General features: G+C 37.6%; 1 long non-coding RNA gene across 2 annotated transcripts; it reads left to right on the top strand.

Moving 5' to 3' along the window:
- The first annotated feature begins 263 nt into the window (after positions 1-263).
- On the top strand, positions 264-16,284 carry LOC124882826. Of its 2 annotated transcripts, XR_007042005.1 has the most exons (7): positions 264-387; positions 12,702-12,819; positions 12,911-13,073; positions 13,598-13,637; positions 14,103-14,185; positions 14,310-14,398; positions 15,177-16,284. It is a non-coding gene; the product is annotated as an uncharacterized LOC124882826 (long non-coding RNA). The 2 variants fall into 2 exon arrangements; XR_007042004.1 differs by lacking the exon at positions 12,911-13,073.
- Positions 16,285-17,142: the final 858 nt, after the last annotated feature.

The following is a 17,142-nucleotide window of genomic DNA, read 5'->3' as shown; positions in this document are numbered from 1 at the left end:
TTAAAGGTCAGGTTTTATTGTGAAACAACAAAATGTTTGAATATAACTTGAATAAATATTAAGTGACATCTGGAGGACTTTGGTTCTGTTGTGTCGCCAGTTTTCAATTCTGTGTCGTTTGGGGTTTATTTTACATTCTTGTTACTCATTATTTTAAACATTCCTGTTCAGACATTTTCTGCTATGTTCCTTGGCATTGTTTACGTAGTATCATACATGGTGTCACATCTGTTACCTCTGTGCTCCCCACAGCTGCACCTTTACTTAATTAGACTCACCTGTTTATTGTTCCACTGATCGCTGCTCCAAGTACCTGTGCTTTTTCTTCCACTCAGTACTGGCTGGATTTTGGTTTGGGTTCCACTGCTGCCAATGTTCCTTCTTTATGTAAGTTTTGGACACTTCATTTTATAACCTTCATTGTCCTAATGGTCTGTTTTGATTTGGGTTCTCCATTAACAAAGAATGAGCTATTGTCTGGTCACAACATATTGAAGTGTACTAGACAGAGTTTTACCATTTAATGGTACCATTAAATACCGAGAATATGACAAGGCTTAATTGGAGATTAAAATATAAGATGTAAAATTATTCAATTATTTACTTTTAACTCTGCATCTGCAGCATCGCTGTGAGATCTAGCATAACGGCTGTTTTAGCAGCTTCTCTAAATCATCTCTCAAATGTATTTTTGGGCTGATGAACTTTCTTCAGTTCATCAGAACTGAAAGAAGTTGTTAGGTATTCCTAAAGCTGAAAACGTCATTCTTTGGTACTAAGTTTAGGTATACTTATGGTTCTGTACTAACCAACTGGATAATTTGACTGATATTACCGAGTTATCATTTAGTCATTAGTCTCTTAATTTCAGGCATGAGCAATGATGCCCACAAACGAGTAAAGTCTCTGAACTCGCCTGATTGCTTTTTGAATTTGCATTTCAGTTTCACGTTGCTTGCACAGTACCTCTCCGGGTCTCTCGGGGTAGTCCAGTGGTTCATATCCTCCTACATTATCGGAGCTCGTAATTCTCCCAATAATTCTGCGTTTTATTGGTGTCAGATCGCCTGCTTGTAAAACGGTGCGTTGGCTTCATCACCCCCTCCTGTCCTCCTCCTCGTGTTCTTTATTCATTTCAGTATAAAATGTCTCTGTGTGTGCGTCTGTTTTACAAAGGGAAAGAAGTGGGTTTTGCTAAGGTCTTTTCTGTGGATAACTGTAGCCTACGTTATAAGAACATTGTGGGAGAATATTCAAGGCCGGTGGGTGTATGCATGTATGTGTTTTAACTCAGAGGAGCTAATAAGGTCAGTAGAACAGGCAGAACAATGTGTAATCATGAGGGTCAGAAGTTCAGTTCCAGTGCGTAATGTCACACTGGTAACACTAAAGTAGATGGCCCCTTAACTCGGCAGCCTTGTGTAGGTCGTTGGTACAGCAGACACCATGACTGAGGTGCCATTATGCTCCCTAAGCCTCAATTACAGCATGAAATCTTATCTTCTGCAACGCTCTCCTTCAGAACATCTGAAGGGCAATTGGCCACACAAGTAGGCAAGATGAAGAGGAAATCGAAGAGAGGTGGGGATTTTTTAGAAAACGTATTCACCTTCATTTTTTATTTATTTATTTATTTTTTTGTTTCTATTATACACATGATTTCATCCACGGACCCTATTAACCCACAGGATGAACTTTAGTTCCCTACTCGGGTCCCCTCATCTCTGTGTGTGATGAGGGAAAAAGGGTCAGGTGTTTTTATCCTGAGCTCAGTGAAGATCTTGTCAAGCCGGAGTCCCCGGAGAGGTGGTGATAATAGCATTTTTGGGACGAGATACAGCCGGGGTCAGCATGTTGGATCTGCGACAAGTATGGCAATGAGACTCAAAAAGACAGTGTTTTTAATAATCTGTGCTTCCTACACGGCTGGCTTCTTTAATTGGAGCAAGAAATGTCTGATCACAGATGCTTTTGCTCTAGTATTTATAGATATTAAAAAGACAACGATAAAAGAAAAGGTTGGATAATTGTGTTAGACATTACAGCATGATTAACATTTGTCTGTAAATGACCTTGTTACAAATTATCTCATAGATGTGATGTATCACAACACCAATAACCTGGAAATTATTTAATCAAATATAATTAAATCTCCTGATCATGTAATCAAAGCCATATGGTGAATTGGAGCAGCTGTGATTGTAAGCCAGCCAGTTCCTTATCTCATGGTGTTGGCGGTCCTCCATTGGGAGACCACCACAAGGGGTGCTGCCTCCCTGTCACACTACCCTGTATTACTCATTTCACAAAAATGATGCCTTTTGTTGTCTAATCAGTCGTGCATTGTTTGTCAGCTGTTTTAGGACTCGTTTTCTGAAGTTTTGACTTGTATTGTTCAGTGTTTTTAAACCTTTCCAGGTAAAGTGAAAGTACAGTTACACACTGAGAACTTAAAATCATCAAACAACATGTCTCTACCAGCTACTTGTCTATTTGTTTTGGCAGTGTGCAGATTTTGACTGGGTAGTGTTTCAATGCAGAAAATGTAATTGGTGTATATTCCATCTTTGCAAAACTAAAGTTATAATGTATTGATCTAAAGATCATTTTAATTGGCATATTTTAGCCCAGTAGTTGGTTCGTTTGTTGGCTGAATAATAGTGTCTGGTTTGTTGCTTAGCAGTTTGCTTGGTTGATAGGGTTGTTAATTGGTCCGTTGTTTTGGCTGGACATTTGGTAGGATAGTTTGTTTGGTTGGTGTGTTGGGTAGTTGGTTTGTTTTATTGTTACCTTGGTAGGTCAGGTAGTGAATTGTTTTGTCAGTTGGCTGGTTGGATAGTTTGCTTAGTTGGTAAGTGATAGGGCTGCAACTAACAGTTATGTTTATAGTGGACTAATCTACAGATTTTATGTTTTTGATTAGTCGACTAGTCAGGATTATTTTTTATGATCTCAATCATCTCTGATTGAAACGGACACTTCAGTCACCTGGAAAATGCTTTAACTCATGTCTACACACAAAGTCAGCAGGGGTTTCAAAACTATATGCCCCGAGAGTCAGATGTTCTGTCCAGTTGGCGAGCCTCAACCGCCCGGTCGGCTGACAGCTGGCTGTAAGGGATGTGGCAACGGACAAGCACTTTTGCAATTAAGCCATATCAGCTTTCAACAGGTACATTGTTGCCTAAAACCATCACAAAAGTTCACTTTCTGTCACAGAAAGTGTAATTTACAAAACATTACCCACAGCATCTGCTTTTCTTTTTTTTGGTTGGTTGCTCATTCTGTTTTTGGTGGGTTTGTCAGTAGATATGGTTTTTGGTTGTCTGGTTTTCGCTTAGTTAGTAGGATAGTGGGCTGTTCAGTTGATTGGTCGATTAATCAATAGTTTGTTGGTCTGTTGGTGGGACAGTCAGCTGATTAGTTTGGTTGGTTTGTTCAGTTGGCTGGTCGATTTAATCAGTCAATAGGTTGGCTGGTTGAGAGTGTTGGATTGGTTAGTGATGTTATGGATTGGTCAGTTGGCTAGTTGTTTGATAAAATAGGTGGTTGCTCATTTGGTTGGTTAGTCTATTGAAATGGTAGTCATCTGGTTGGTTGGTTCTGTTACTGGAGTAACTTTGACTGCACCTACAGGTTCTTCCCTTTCTATTAATAATTTTGGTCAATTTTGCTGTTTTTGTAATATTGCATAGTGAACAATTAAATGGCTCAAGGCAAAGAAATTTGAAAAACATTCAAAGGTACTTTCTGTATTTGTTAGTGACAGTGCCTGTATGTATCATTCCGATAGAAGCTGGTTCAGCTGCCAAGGGTTTTGTGAATAACTGTGAAATCCTCATAGCAATTTGACTCATAGAAATGGTTTGCTTGATGGTCTAAGTGTGTAACACACTATTACTTAGTTACTTCCTCGTATACGTTTAGAGAAATGTGATCTACTCCTCAGCCACTTGTTATGCCTCAAATGGCTTAGTGTAATGAAATCAAAGTGCTGAACCTTATCTGCTAACTGAACTCTGGCGTCCACTCTCTTCAATCGGCTCTGTAGAAATACATGGTTAATTGTTGCTGTCAAGAGTGTTTTTAGGCCTTACTTGATGTGGAATACGGTCAAGATCAGATTTTAAATACTTTCTAATAGTTTTGTTTAGTGAGTTCAGGTACAGAAAGATTCATTGAGAGCACCAGGAAAAATTTAAAAAGCTAGATTTTAACATTTGCAGAGGCACAAAATGAGGTACAGGTTTTTCTTGTCAAAAGTATTTTATTAGTTATTTTTCCATGGTGGACCATTCAAACAAAACTTAGAATCTTTAAATAGGTTGAATGAATTAATAAATTTCACACTTGGGGGACTAGTAATGTTTAACAGATCAGTGATTTCACTACAAAGCTAAATTTATGACATATTAACTTGCAGTTTTTAGATCCTCATCCGTGGCATCAGATTGTTCCTTAGTTATAAATCTGTACATTTTCCCAAACACATCTGATTTAATTTCAAATATATACTGCCCTCATGTTTAAGCTTAAACTATGAATGATCATATTCCGTTTTGCACTTTGCCGATGTGTTTGACACTTTTTACTAAATGGTCATCGGTGAACATTCACCTTGGGGAATGATTTCCGGTTTATGTGCAAACAAATCCTGCAGCAAAGCACAGCGACTGATGAGCCATGTTCTTTGTTTCAGCTTAATAAAACAAAACAAAATTGTCTAATATCATATCCAGCCCTTCAGCTGCTACTAACTACTTTGTACAGCTTTGTTTCCCATGAATGCTGTGTGATGTTAATTATTGCTTGCACCTCGGTGTGATGCCAACATATTTGCATCATAGATCAGGACAAAAATATAAAATAACAAAGCTGAAATTGAATCTCATCATTGCACTTTTTGCAAGTAAACAATAACTTGCATGTGAATGGAGGGGAAAATGGAGGAAAACCTGTTAATGTGTCTCGTGACTTTAGATAAATTTGAAGGTTTTTCACTTTAACATGATAGTGTTCTTACTAAATACAAGCACATTTTGTGTGCCTTTTCTAGCAATTGGGTTATTTGCATCTGCCCAAATATCAGAGAGGCACAGTGTCAACACCTCAAAAAGTGGGTCTCGGTCTGGTTGTTTGGTTGCAGCAAATTGTGGTGCTAGGCAGTTGACACCAAGTGGCAGGCCACCATTTAAAAAAAAAATGAAAAATACAATTTAAAGGATTTTTAGTATGCACTAACCATTTTTGACAGGTGATTATTTCAAATGAGGCTGTTTAGTAGTTTTTAAAATTGTCAAGGAAATGGCTTTGATATTAGTGATTTAAAATTAGCCACTTTGATAAAAGTTCTTCCAATGTTGATTGATTAGCAGAATGGCAGAAAGCTAAGAAAATTACAATGATTTTAGGGTCTAGATGCTACGGTGGCCCGGGGGTGCAAAACACTTTTACAAGTACCGAAACAAATTTACATTTCAGAAAACAAATTTACATTTCAGAAAACAAATTTACATTTCAGAAAACAAATTTACATTTCAGAAAACAAATTTACATTTCAGAAAACAAATTTACATTTCAGAAAACAAATTTACATTTCAGAAAACACTTTTACATTTCAGAAAACAATTTAACAAGATGTGGAACAAATTTACATTTCAGAAAGCAAATTTACATTTCAGAAAACACTTTTACACTGCTTGATTTATCTAGACATCGCTTAATTTCAAACGTGCGCCGACGTGTTCAGAGTTTTCCGTTCCCGGCGTAGTAACTGGCTCGCCTCGCCAGCCCTACCGGCCCTAATTGTATCGCTGGAGAGTGTGATTGAGAATAAATAAGCTTTTCAATATACATTTTTAATGAAGAAATGTGCTATATGTTTTAAAAGTTTATTTATAATTCAGTTAGCATTATAATTTCTGATTCCAGGTACAATCCAGAGACAATCATGTTCAGGTAAAAAAGATGTCTCCAGCGATACAGTTGGATTACATAAAACTGTCCATTTATTCTGGTTAACCTTAATATCACCTGAAAAGTTAAATCGATTTTCAGTAACAATTAAAATAATAACATAAACTGTTAGAAATCACTTGTGTTAAACGTTCACTGTGATTGCCAGCAGGAACTTAGTGCCGATAGTCCGGTCAGATCTCTACCGGGCTAGCTCACCTCACTGCCGGTAGGGCTGGCGAGGCGAGCCGGTTACTACGCCGGGAACGGAAAACTCCGAACACGTCGGAGCACATTTGAAATTAAGCGATGTCTAGATAAATCAAGCAGATATTTCACGTCTACATAGTTATATTCCCGCACTAAAAACATTGTAGAACTTAATTTGTGTCACAGAAAGTGTAATTTCCCACAATTTACTCACAGCTTTTGCTGCTATGGTCCACCATGGCTTCCCCTGCTTGACCAATCCGCTTCGACCCGCAATGAATGATGGGAAATGATGGGCCGCGAAGGATACTCACGACTCATCCTTCAAATCGGGCAAAATAAGGACACATTTGTCGGCAGCATTTGAGGGAGTCATGATTCATGAATTGGGACAGCCTTCGTCGCCGCGCTGTAACATAATCGGCCTACAAATACGGCCTTCGAAGGATGCTGAGGCTGACTTCCGGGTCAGCCTCGGCGTTGGTACATTCCTTTCCGGTTGATTTTCTGAAATGTAAATTTGTTTTCTGAAATGTAAATGTGTTTCGGTACTTGTAAAAGTGTTTTGCACCCCCCCGTACACCGTAAGATGCACATTCAAGAAGCATTTCAGTTTGAATTTCTGTTGAAATTAGACTCCAAAAAGCACTTCTGATGCCAATGGTGACAAGAAAAAAGCAAAAACTACATATAACCAGTGCTACTGGCTATAAACAAGTTGAGCTCTAACCAAAAGTCTACTTTAACTGGAATTCCCCTAACACAGTAAGGGAAATTCCCTTCCCACACAGGAAGTTGAAGGAGATGGTTTGTACAACAAATAAAGGTGCTATGTTGCTGCTCAGTGCAGTGACCTCCAGAAAAGGGCACAAAGTCTAAAGGAGGGAGTGTTAAATGTTGCCTAAAATACTATAAAAACTCAACTAGGCAACATAATACATTTTTTCTTTTTATTTATGTACCAGAACAAGCCAGAAGCTTACAGTTTCAAACAAGATACTGGTGACCACACGTACCCTAACTATAACCGCTCTTGATATTGATCACAGATTTATAAATCTCCTGTTAAACTTTTTTTTTATTAGGGTTTGGTGTTAGATTTTTGCGTTGAATAGTTTTTACCCAGTTGTGGAACATGTCCTTCCTGTTAACCTCAATTTTATTTGTCACTTCTGCTTGCAAAAAGTCTTGGAGACATCAAATTAATCAGTACAATGATCATCGTCCAGGCACCTTGTGTGTCTGGACTGTAATCACTGTTCTAGTAATACACATGTTTGTGAAAAAGTACAGTATGTGCACGCTTGCAGATTTATTCAGTTTCCTTTTTTTTTTTTGTCCCACTTGAATGTTTCAGCTCATTAAAGTTGACTATCAGCCAAAGAGAGTCTGAGTTAATAAAAAAGCAGTTTTCAGATTATTCCCTTTTTCTGAAGTAAAAATAGTTATCCAAACCAACCTGGCCCCTTGTGAAAAAGTAATTGCCCCCTAAGCCTAAATAACTATTTGTGCCATCCTTGGCATCAGGAACTGCCATCAGGCTTTGGTGATAACAGGAAATCAGCCTTTTTCCCCTACGTTTGCCCCAGTGTGTTAATTTAGCCACAGTGCAGAGATTTCAGGTATCATCAGTCTTTGCCTCTCCAAAACCTTGGTTTTTCTTTTGTTTTGTTTTTTTGTTTTTTTAGCTACTTGGGGTTGCTGGTGAATTTCAGATCATTGTCCTGCAGCATAACATAAGTGTGCTTCATTTTGAGGTCACTATGCGGGACACTGCCCTTCATGACTTCTTGCTAGAAAGCAGAATTCATGGTTCTATCAATAATGACTAGTCATCCAGGTCCTAAACACCATCATGTTTGACTGTTGGTATAATGTTTTATGAAATGCTTTTAGTTTACACTAGATGTAACAAAACGTACATATTCCATAAAGGTTTTGCTTCTGTCACGACATAAAGATTTACTAAAAACGTGAATCATCAAGATTTGGCAAATGTGAGAAGTGTTCTTTTTTTCAGCAGTGGTTTTCACTCTACCATGGATGCTTGGACAGCTTTTTCTCTGTTCGTAAATGAAATCATCATTTGAAAACTGCATCTCGGATTTACTCTGGTCATCTTTAATATTAAAGTTGGTTTGATTTAAGATATTAAAACAGAAGAAATTTGTTAGGTGGAAAACTTGTTTTTCATTACACTGATGTACAAAGAACAGCAACAATGAATGGAAACGCAGCATGCTAAAGCACAAGTCAGTTTTTGCCTTGTGGGTTGTTGGGTAGTTCCCTGCTAACAACTGTTTTCTCAGGACTATGTAAGGTTGTGCAAGTGTTTCCTGGCTTCATGAAACTTGAAAGAGAGGTTGAGCAGTGGACAGGGAAGAACCAAATAAATCATGGATCAGTTACTTTTAAAACCAGGAGATATGGTGTTGCTCAGAAGTTTACATACAGTCATCGTGATTTAATGTGTCCCCTTCATAGGAAAGAAAAATTGTAAGAATAATCTGGAAGTGTCTAAGAACCTAAAGGCTCATTTCTGCCATGAAACTGCTGGAACACCAGTTTCCCTGTTTACAGTATAGCTTTAAAAACACTTTCAAGCTGCCAACACAGTCAAGCAAATGGCCTTCTGAGGAAATTAAAAAGGACAGAATAAACAAATATTGAGCAATTTGGAAACTATGACAAGCAGAATGTTTTGAGACTACAAGTTCAGGCTTTCAAACTGAAGAACACTATATCCACTATAAAGTTTAGTGGCACAGCATCATGCTGAGGGACAGTTCTGCTGTCACTGGTACTTGAGGGAAGAGGACTAGTGTCAAATTCTTCAACTTGATCTCCAATCAACAGATGGACAGGTGAAAGACAGTTTACGGTTCCAACAGGATGTTGATCCAGAACAAATTATGATGAGACAAAGCTTAAGGAAAGCCCTGACCTCAACTTCAGTGCTGTGAAAAAATTTATTGTCCCCCTTTCCCCCAGAAGTTTTTGTTTTAAATGTTACCATCATAAAACGACAACCTGAGTAAATTCAAAATACTATTTTCAAATGACATTTTAAGGGGAAACATTACCCGAACCAACCTGGCCCTAAGTGGCAAGAGTAATCTCTACCTCCTCTAATAACTGGTCGTGCCACCATCTGTGATAACTGCCATCATTTAATCTTTTATGTCACTGTGGAGGAATTTTGCCCCATTTTTCTGGGATAATTGTTTAAATACTAAACACAAAAAAGCTTTTTTTTTTTTTTTTTTTTTTACCTGCTCAAAAATAAACTAGGTGTGCAATGTGTTAACTAGATATAGTTATAACTTAATAAGCCAAAACTTAATGTGGCTTAGTAAAAACTTAAGGATTTTGCACACATTTGCCTAATTAAAAGAAAGGCATCTTGTTTGCAAATTCTTTTGAGGTCCATTGGAGAAAAAAATAAAAATACTTTTTGCCTTGTTTGAGCATTAGAAACAGGTTTTGGGTGACTTTCATTAAAACGCTTAATACAGGTCCTTCTCAAAATATTAGCATATTGTGATAAAGTTCATTATTTTCCATAATGTCATGATGAAAATTTAACATTCATATATTTTAGATTCATTGCACACTAACTGAAATATTTCAGGTCTTTTATTGTCTTAATACGGATGATTTTGGCATACAGCTCATGAAAACCCAAAATTCCTATCTCACAAAATTAGCATATTTAATCCGACCAATAAAAGAAAAGTGTTTTTAATACAAAAAACGTCAACCTTCAAATCATGTACAGTTATGCACTCAATACTTGGTCGGGAATCCTTTTGCAGAAATGACTGCTTCAATGCGGCGTGGCATGGAGGCAATCAGCCTGTGGCACTGCTGAGGTCTTATGGAGGCCCAGGATGCTTCGATAGCGGCCTTTAGCTCATCCAGAGTGTTGGGTCTTGAGTCTCTCAACGTTCTCTTCACAATATCCCACAGATTCTCTATGGGGTTCAGGTCAGGAGAGTTGGCGGGCCAATTGAGCACAGTGATACCATGGTCAGTAAACCATTTACCAGTGGTTTTGGCACTGTGAGCAGGTGCCAGGTCGTGCTGAAAAATGAAATCTTCATCTCCATAGAGCTTTTCAGCAGATGGAAGCATGAAGTGCTCCAAAATCTCCTGATAGCTAGCTGCATTGACCCTGTCCTTGATAAAACACAGTGGACCAACACCAGCCGCTGACATGGCACCCCAGACCATCACTGACTGTGGGTACTTGACACTGGACTTCTGGCATTTTGGCATTTCCTTCTCCCCAGTCTTCCTCCAGACTCTGGCACCTTGATTTCCGAATGACATGCAGAATTTGCTTTCATCCGAAAAAAGTACTTTGGACCACTGAGCAACAGTCCAGTGCTGCTTCTCTGTAGCCCAGGTCTGGGGAATGTGGCACCTGTAGCCCATTTCCTGCACACGCCTGTGCACGGTGGCTCTGGATGTTTCTACTCCAGACTCAGTCCACTGCTTCCGCAGGTCCCCCAAGGTCTGGAATCGGCCCTTCTCCACAATCTTCCTCAGGGTCCGGTCACCTCTTCTCGTTGTGCAGCGTTTTCTGCCACACTTTTTCCTTCCCACAGATTTCCCACTGAGGTGCCTTGATACAGCACTCTGGGAACAGCCTATTCGTTCAGAAATGTCTTTCTGTGTCTTACCCTCTTACTTGAGGGTGTCAATAGTGGCCTTCTGGACAGCAGTCAGGTCGGCAGTCTTACCCATGATTGGGGTTTTGAGTGATGAACCAGGCTGGGAGTTTTAAAGGCCTCAGGAATCTTTTGCAGGTGTTTAGAGTTAACTCGTTGATTCAGATGATTAGGTTCATAGCTTGTTTAGAGACCCTTTTAATGATATGCTAATTTTGTGAGATAGGAATTTTGGGTTTTCATGAGCTGTATGACAAAATCATCCGTATTAAGACAATAAAAGACCTGAAATATTTCAGTTAGTGTGCAATGAATCTAAAATATATGAATGTTAAATTTTCATCATGACATTATGGAAAATAATTAACTTTATCACAATATGCTAATATTTTGAGAAGGACCTGTATATTCAGCCAAGTTCAATACATTAAGACTTGGGTGTATCATAGTCTTTTGGGTAAAGGTCACTTGATAGATGTGGTCCTTTTTATTGTGAAAGTAAAGCAAATGCAAAAAGATGGTTTATCAAAAAACAAGACTTTGTATTAAACCTATTTTTCAGTATAAGAAGATCTTAATTTTCCAGTAATCATTTTGCCTTAATTAAAAATAAAGCCTCTATCTTCATCCACCACCTGCGCTTGGAGGCCAAATTTCTATCATTCACATGTTGCCGTTGATGGGCACACAAAATTAGTCCAGGGGCCACAAAAGACCCTTGAGCCCATATTTTGGACATCCCTGGTCTTGGGGATCATCAAGATGGTGAATTTGGCAAACATGAGACTGTTCTTTATTTTCTTTTTGTTTAGAAGTGGTTTTACCCTTGGAGCTGTTCCCTGGATGCCATTGTTGGCCAGTTTCTTCTTGTTGGATTATGCACGCTGAACTTAACTGAACTGAACTGCAGTAATTTAGACCTGTAACCTCCTGAGTGAGTTGTATATGTTCTCTTGGAGTAATTTTGGTAGGCCAGCCTGTCCTGGATTAGTTCACTGTTCCATATTTTTTCTTTTTGTGGATAATGGCTCACACTATGGTTGGCTTGAGTCCCAACGCCTTACAGTGGGCTTTGTAACCCTTTTTAGAATTAGATGTCAGTGACTTTGGTTCTTATATTCTTGCATTTATTTAGATAAGGGAAGGATGTGTTGCTATTAAATTTTTTTCGATTTTTTTCCGAGTCTTTTCAAGTGATTTTAGGCAGTATTTAGGTCTGGCTTTGAGGAGTAATATTAAACCAAAAAATGTGGATAATTTTAATTAATCATTTAAAAAGGTTGTGGAATTATTTTTCCCATATAGGGCCAAGTAAGTTTGGACAGCTTTTTTCCCTTGATAAAATCAGAATTCAAAAATTGCTTTTGCTGATATAAAAATGGGGTTCATTATTTAAAACAGGAAAATTAGACCAAAAAAAAACAAAAACAGTTGAGATATCTAATTTTGACCCTGTACGAATCAGAGAAAACTGATAAATTCAAAGTTTGCACCCAATTGTTGAGTTCACTAAAATTGACCCTCACAGTATTATGTTGGTGGAAGCAGTAAAACTACATATGAACAAGAGATGTGAAACTGTGCTTCTGTCCAATTGATTGTTGTAAGATATTGTTCACATCCATCTGAAGGTTTTACAGACTACAAACATGCCTTTTTATAATATTTGTAACATCAGGATTGGCTCATGTTTCACATAGATATTTACCTCTTGCTGCTTTTTACATTACCCTCTAAAAATCCACTCCAAAAATGCCTTGCCAACCGGCCTGCTTGAATCCTGAGTGAAATTTGAAAGCTGAAGCTTTTAGATGCCATTTGATGAACTATAATTTCTTTCCTTTTTTTATTTCTGCCCTATAGCAGTTTAAAAGAACCAGAGTTGTCAGAAGAGATCTGTAAGGATTTACACTGAGCAACTGACACGGTGAATGACGAGTGCTATGATACGGAGGTGAAGATGGCCGAGAATGAGAACGAGGTACTCGTCTTTGTAATGGAAATGAATAAAAGCGTAACTGTGTGTCAATTTCTTTTTCTCTGTGGAGCCTAAACACTTTTCTTTACCCAAGTACCAAGAAACCCACCAACCCTTTGAAGATCAAATGCAATCCTCTCATCATAATCCTCCTAAGATTATATCCATTACCATCTTCAGCCACACCAAAGTGGAATTATGATCTCTCACGCACTGGCTGAACTCCACAGGAATCGCAGAGATTGGTGTGAAAACCTGTGAGTCACGTCGTGGCATTCTGAAAGAGATTTTGATCTGCCCTAATCCATAAAGAAACAGAGGGAGATTTTTATGCATTCATGCTGGTTATTGCAACAAAACAAGATTTTTATTTTGTTTGTTCCCAGAATTTGATTTTAGAAGGTGTCAGAAAAGGAGGTTCTTAAGTCAAACCCAATAGTAGTTAAGAAGGCTAGAGATGAAGCTGAAGTATCAGATAGAAACCGTGCCCTCCACAGTTATTACCACCCATGGTGAAGATGTGTATAAATGCTAAATGTTTAGGATAATTATCCTGCTGAAAGACCCAATGATGACCTATTTTTCAGTTGTGGTGCAGAGTCCACCAGTTACCCATTTAAAATGTCCTTGAATTTTAGAGGTAATAATGTCATGCACTCTAGAAAAGGTTCCCCTGGGCCTTTTGAAGACATACAAGACCCATGGCATCATAGCGACCCCGACATACTCAGAAGTGGACATAATTGGCCTTTCCAAATATTAATTCTGTGTTTTGTTCTAGAGTCACCTGGTGGTTATCACTTTGCTGCAGTTCTCTAACAGTGAGTTTTAGATGTATTATTTTAACCTAATTTTCCATCCCTTGTTTGTCACAGTTCCAGGTGTTTTAAAATGTTATTTATCTTACTGTAGGACTAGGCAGGTTTATAAGACTTTTCTTGATTGTCACCTAAATGGCATGTTCTGTTGTCTTTCCCATTTTGAAGAGCGGCTAAGAGAAATCACTTTATATTTCTACCCCAGGTTAATCAAGAAGTAATGGACTGTCAGTTAAAAGGTGTAAGCTTAAAATAAAAAAATGCAAATGTTATATTGATTTTAAAGGAATTATTAAGCCAACAAGAAGTTTTTTCCACCTAATACAAAAGTGAACTCTGCGGGATTTTTTTTTTTTTTTTTTTTTTACTATTAAAGTACAAATTTAAATACCTGAGGACGCAGGCATTTCATGACCACAGAATTTGGTACTTTAAAACACCTTTTAACATTTTTCTTGTGCTTTTCAGATACACATAGTTACATTATCACCTCACTCTGACGTGGATTTAGCTTCATTTCAATTGATTTTGGACTGCTAGATGTATTGTAGGTAAAAGGGATTTCACAATGACACTAAAAAGACCTAGGACACATTTTGAATATTCACTTTATTTTAATCTCCACCAGGGGCTGTCCAAGTATCACCTTCCATTCCCTTTATTCATTATTCACAGGTGCATAAATAAGGGCTGCAGGACCCAGAAGGGAAGCCACGGCAACACGTTTAGGTCCATTTGATTGAAAGACGAGCTGTAGGTTTTAGGTAAGACAGCCATTTCTACACCATTTTCTATTAGCACTTTATAATGAATGTGCAGATAAACTTGAAAGCAGATATTTACATAAACTGTATTAAAAGAAACATAGGCTCTTTTCCTTATTGTCTGACAATGCATCAGACTATATCATTCCTGTTTTAGGTTGGCTTACAAAATTATTTTACTTGCTAAATGTCAGAATATTGAGCAGGAAACAATTTTAGAGATTTTTTGATTTTTACCTTATTTAAATGTATTTAAATTTAGCTGTTTACACAAGTTTCTTTTATATTTTGGTAGAATTGCTATTTAAACTGTGCGACTTGGCTCAAATATTTCGAGTGGCCCATGCCTTCTGACCAAACTAGTGTGCCTGTCCATAAATATTCTAGGACTAAGATCAGGGCCTTGTGACAGCCACTCCAAATGTGGACCTTTTTGTCCTTCAGCCACATTGCAACTAATTTGGTGGTATTTTATGGTCATTTTCCATTTGGAAGACCCAGTTAGGCTAAAGCTTTAGCTTTCTTCAAAATATCCACTTGATATTTGGACCCCATGATGCCATGTATTTTGTGAAGTGTGCCAGTCAGTCTTGCACCAAAACACCCACACATCACAATCCTTCCTACATCATGCCTCACAGTTGTGGTGTTCTCAGTTTTTCCATTTCTTCTAAAAGTAACAATCGTCATTGTGACCAAACACTTGATTTTTTTTTTTTTTCTGTTGCTTTTACATTAATGACTTCGCTGCGGGGCCTTTCAACCCATGTCGACGCAGGACTTGTTTCTCTGTGGATGAGGACCCACTCTTACCATCTTTAAGCCTGTGGTTTTTGTTCTGGAGTCACTTTGTACCAAAACATGTTAATCTCTGGGACACAAAACCTGTATTTACCCTGAATGGAATGATGGTTGAACGTTCCTATGGTGTTTATACTTGTAGAGGTAACATTGTCTTGATTTGTTCACGATGTCCCACAAGGAGGTGCCTGTATTTAACTTAAATGTAGTTAAAAGGCTACATACTGTAGGTAAAAAGGCAGTTGTGCTGAAATACTAAAGAAATATATGTAAAATTCTGAATATAAGGAGTGATGAAAAGTACTCATTATTCTGGTGTTTTAGCAAATAGAAAAAAAGTTGTTATCCTAACTGATTCCCAACTGGTTCCAATTAATAAACTATTATTGCAGGTAGCTAAGCTTCTGTACGTCAAAGAGCAGTACACATTAACCCCAGTATATACACAAATAAACACAGATGATTACCTCGTGTCATTTTGGTGGTGTTTTTATACTGAACAGATGGCCTTGATGCAAACATTTCACTCAGCGTTACATTTGCCCTGACTTTGACTCTCATGGAAATTATTTACAACATCTATCGTCCCCTGCTGCTATCTCCTGTGTCTCAAACAAAAATGAAGTAAGCCGTGGCAAAAATCATTTAGTCATAAATGTCACTGCTCCGTCCAGATTCTGATATATGTTTCTCTTTATGGTTGTTGACGCAGCAGTGCTGGGTATCATGGGAACGGTTAGGCTGAACATCTGTAATAGCAGGTGCCAATTATTTCCCATTGAAAGGCCGTCTTTTACACATCCTTCTTTGCTGTGTCCCAAAGCTTAATTTTTAGGCTCACTTTATTTCCTACATTCCATTGTTTTATGACCAGTTACCATCATGGTTTCTATGAAATCAAAGTATATTTGCAGTTGATGTCAACAGCTAGTTCTGATATCTCAGATAATACTTTATTTTCTTGTTTTTTACAAGTCATTCCATTTGTAAACTGTGTATTTGGAAAGTTTTTTTCGTCCGACAAAGGATTTTGGTTGTAATTTTCAAGCCTGAAGCAATAAATAATTTCTACTGATGCATTTTTACAGAGAGTGGATGTTACTTTTCAGAGTAATGATGAAAGGATGTACAAACATTTCTCTTCATAGGAATCGAGTTCAGAGTTGCTTTGATGTCATGAAAACCTGACGTCAAAGAGATTTTTACCTTTAAGCTACAATTCTTCACACAAATGCACCTAGTCAGACTTCTGACAAGGATTCGTATACTCTTGACTAGTTTCAGCAGTTTTCAGGAAAAACATCAACTGTTTGATTTGTTAGACCCAAAGCCGATGTGACTGATTCACCTGGGTACTGTTTACGGGGGTCTGAACATGTCAATCAGAACCTGAGCCTGGTGGGCAACAGGAAGGCATTAAGCTTTTATTTCTTTAGCCTTCAACATGCTGTCAGTAATTTATAAAAATAAATTATTTTACATAATGGAAATTGTCTTGGAATGTTTTCATGCAGTGAATGTTGTTTATAAATGTCTATACAAGGCATTAAACAAATTTTATGGAGATCCAGGTCAAAACTGTTTATCTCCAATATATAGCTGATTTATAGTTTTCAACATACAGGTCTGACATGAGTCATAATAAGCTAGGATTAAAGACCTGTTCATGAATAAATGATAAATCAATCAATAGATAAATCAATCAATACATGTATTTATATATATAGAGAGAGAGATTTTGCATACCTGTGATAAAAACATAACTACATATTTATGTGCACAGCATGTCTTTCCCCAATTTAAAAGGTAAAAAGGCTAAATATATAAAAAGCTTTAAATGGCAAATGATAGGATAGAAGCAGGTGTCATAAAAAGATTTTCAGAGCTATTTCTGTTTTTTAATCTATTTTCTCTTATGGCATTTAGTTGCTTTTTCCTGCAGT

Source organism: Girardinichthys multiradiatus, chromosome 17 (assembly GCF_021462225.1).
Source record: "Girardinichthys multiradiatus isolate DD_20200921_A chromosome 17, DD_fGirMul_XY1, whole genome shotgun sequence".
Taxonomy (NCBI): Eukaryota; Metazoa; Chordata; class Actinopteri; order Cyprinodontiformes; family Goodeidae; genus Girardinichthys; species Girardinichthys multiradiatus.
Note: the sequence above shows the minus strand (reverse complement) of the source record. Positions and strands in the feature narration are given on the sequence as shown.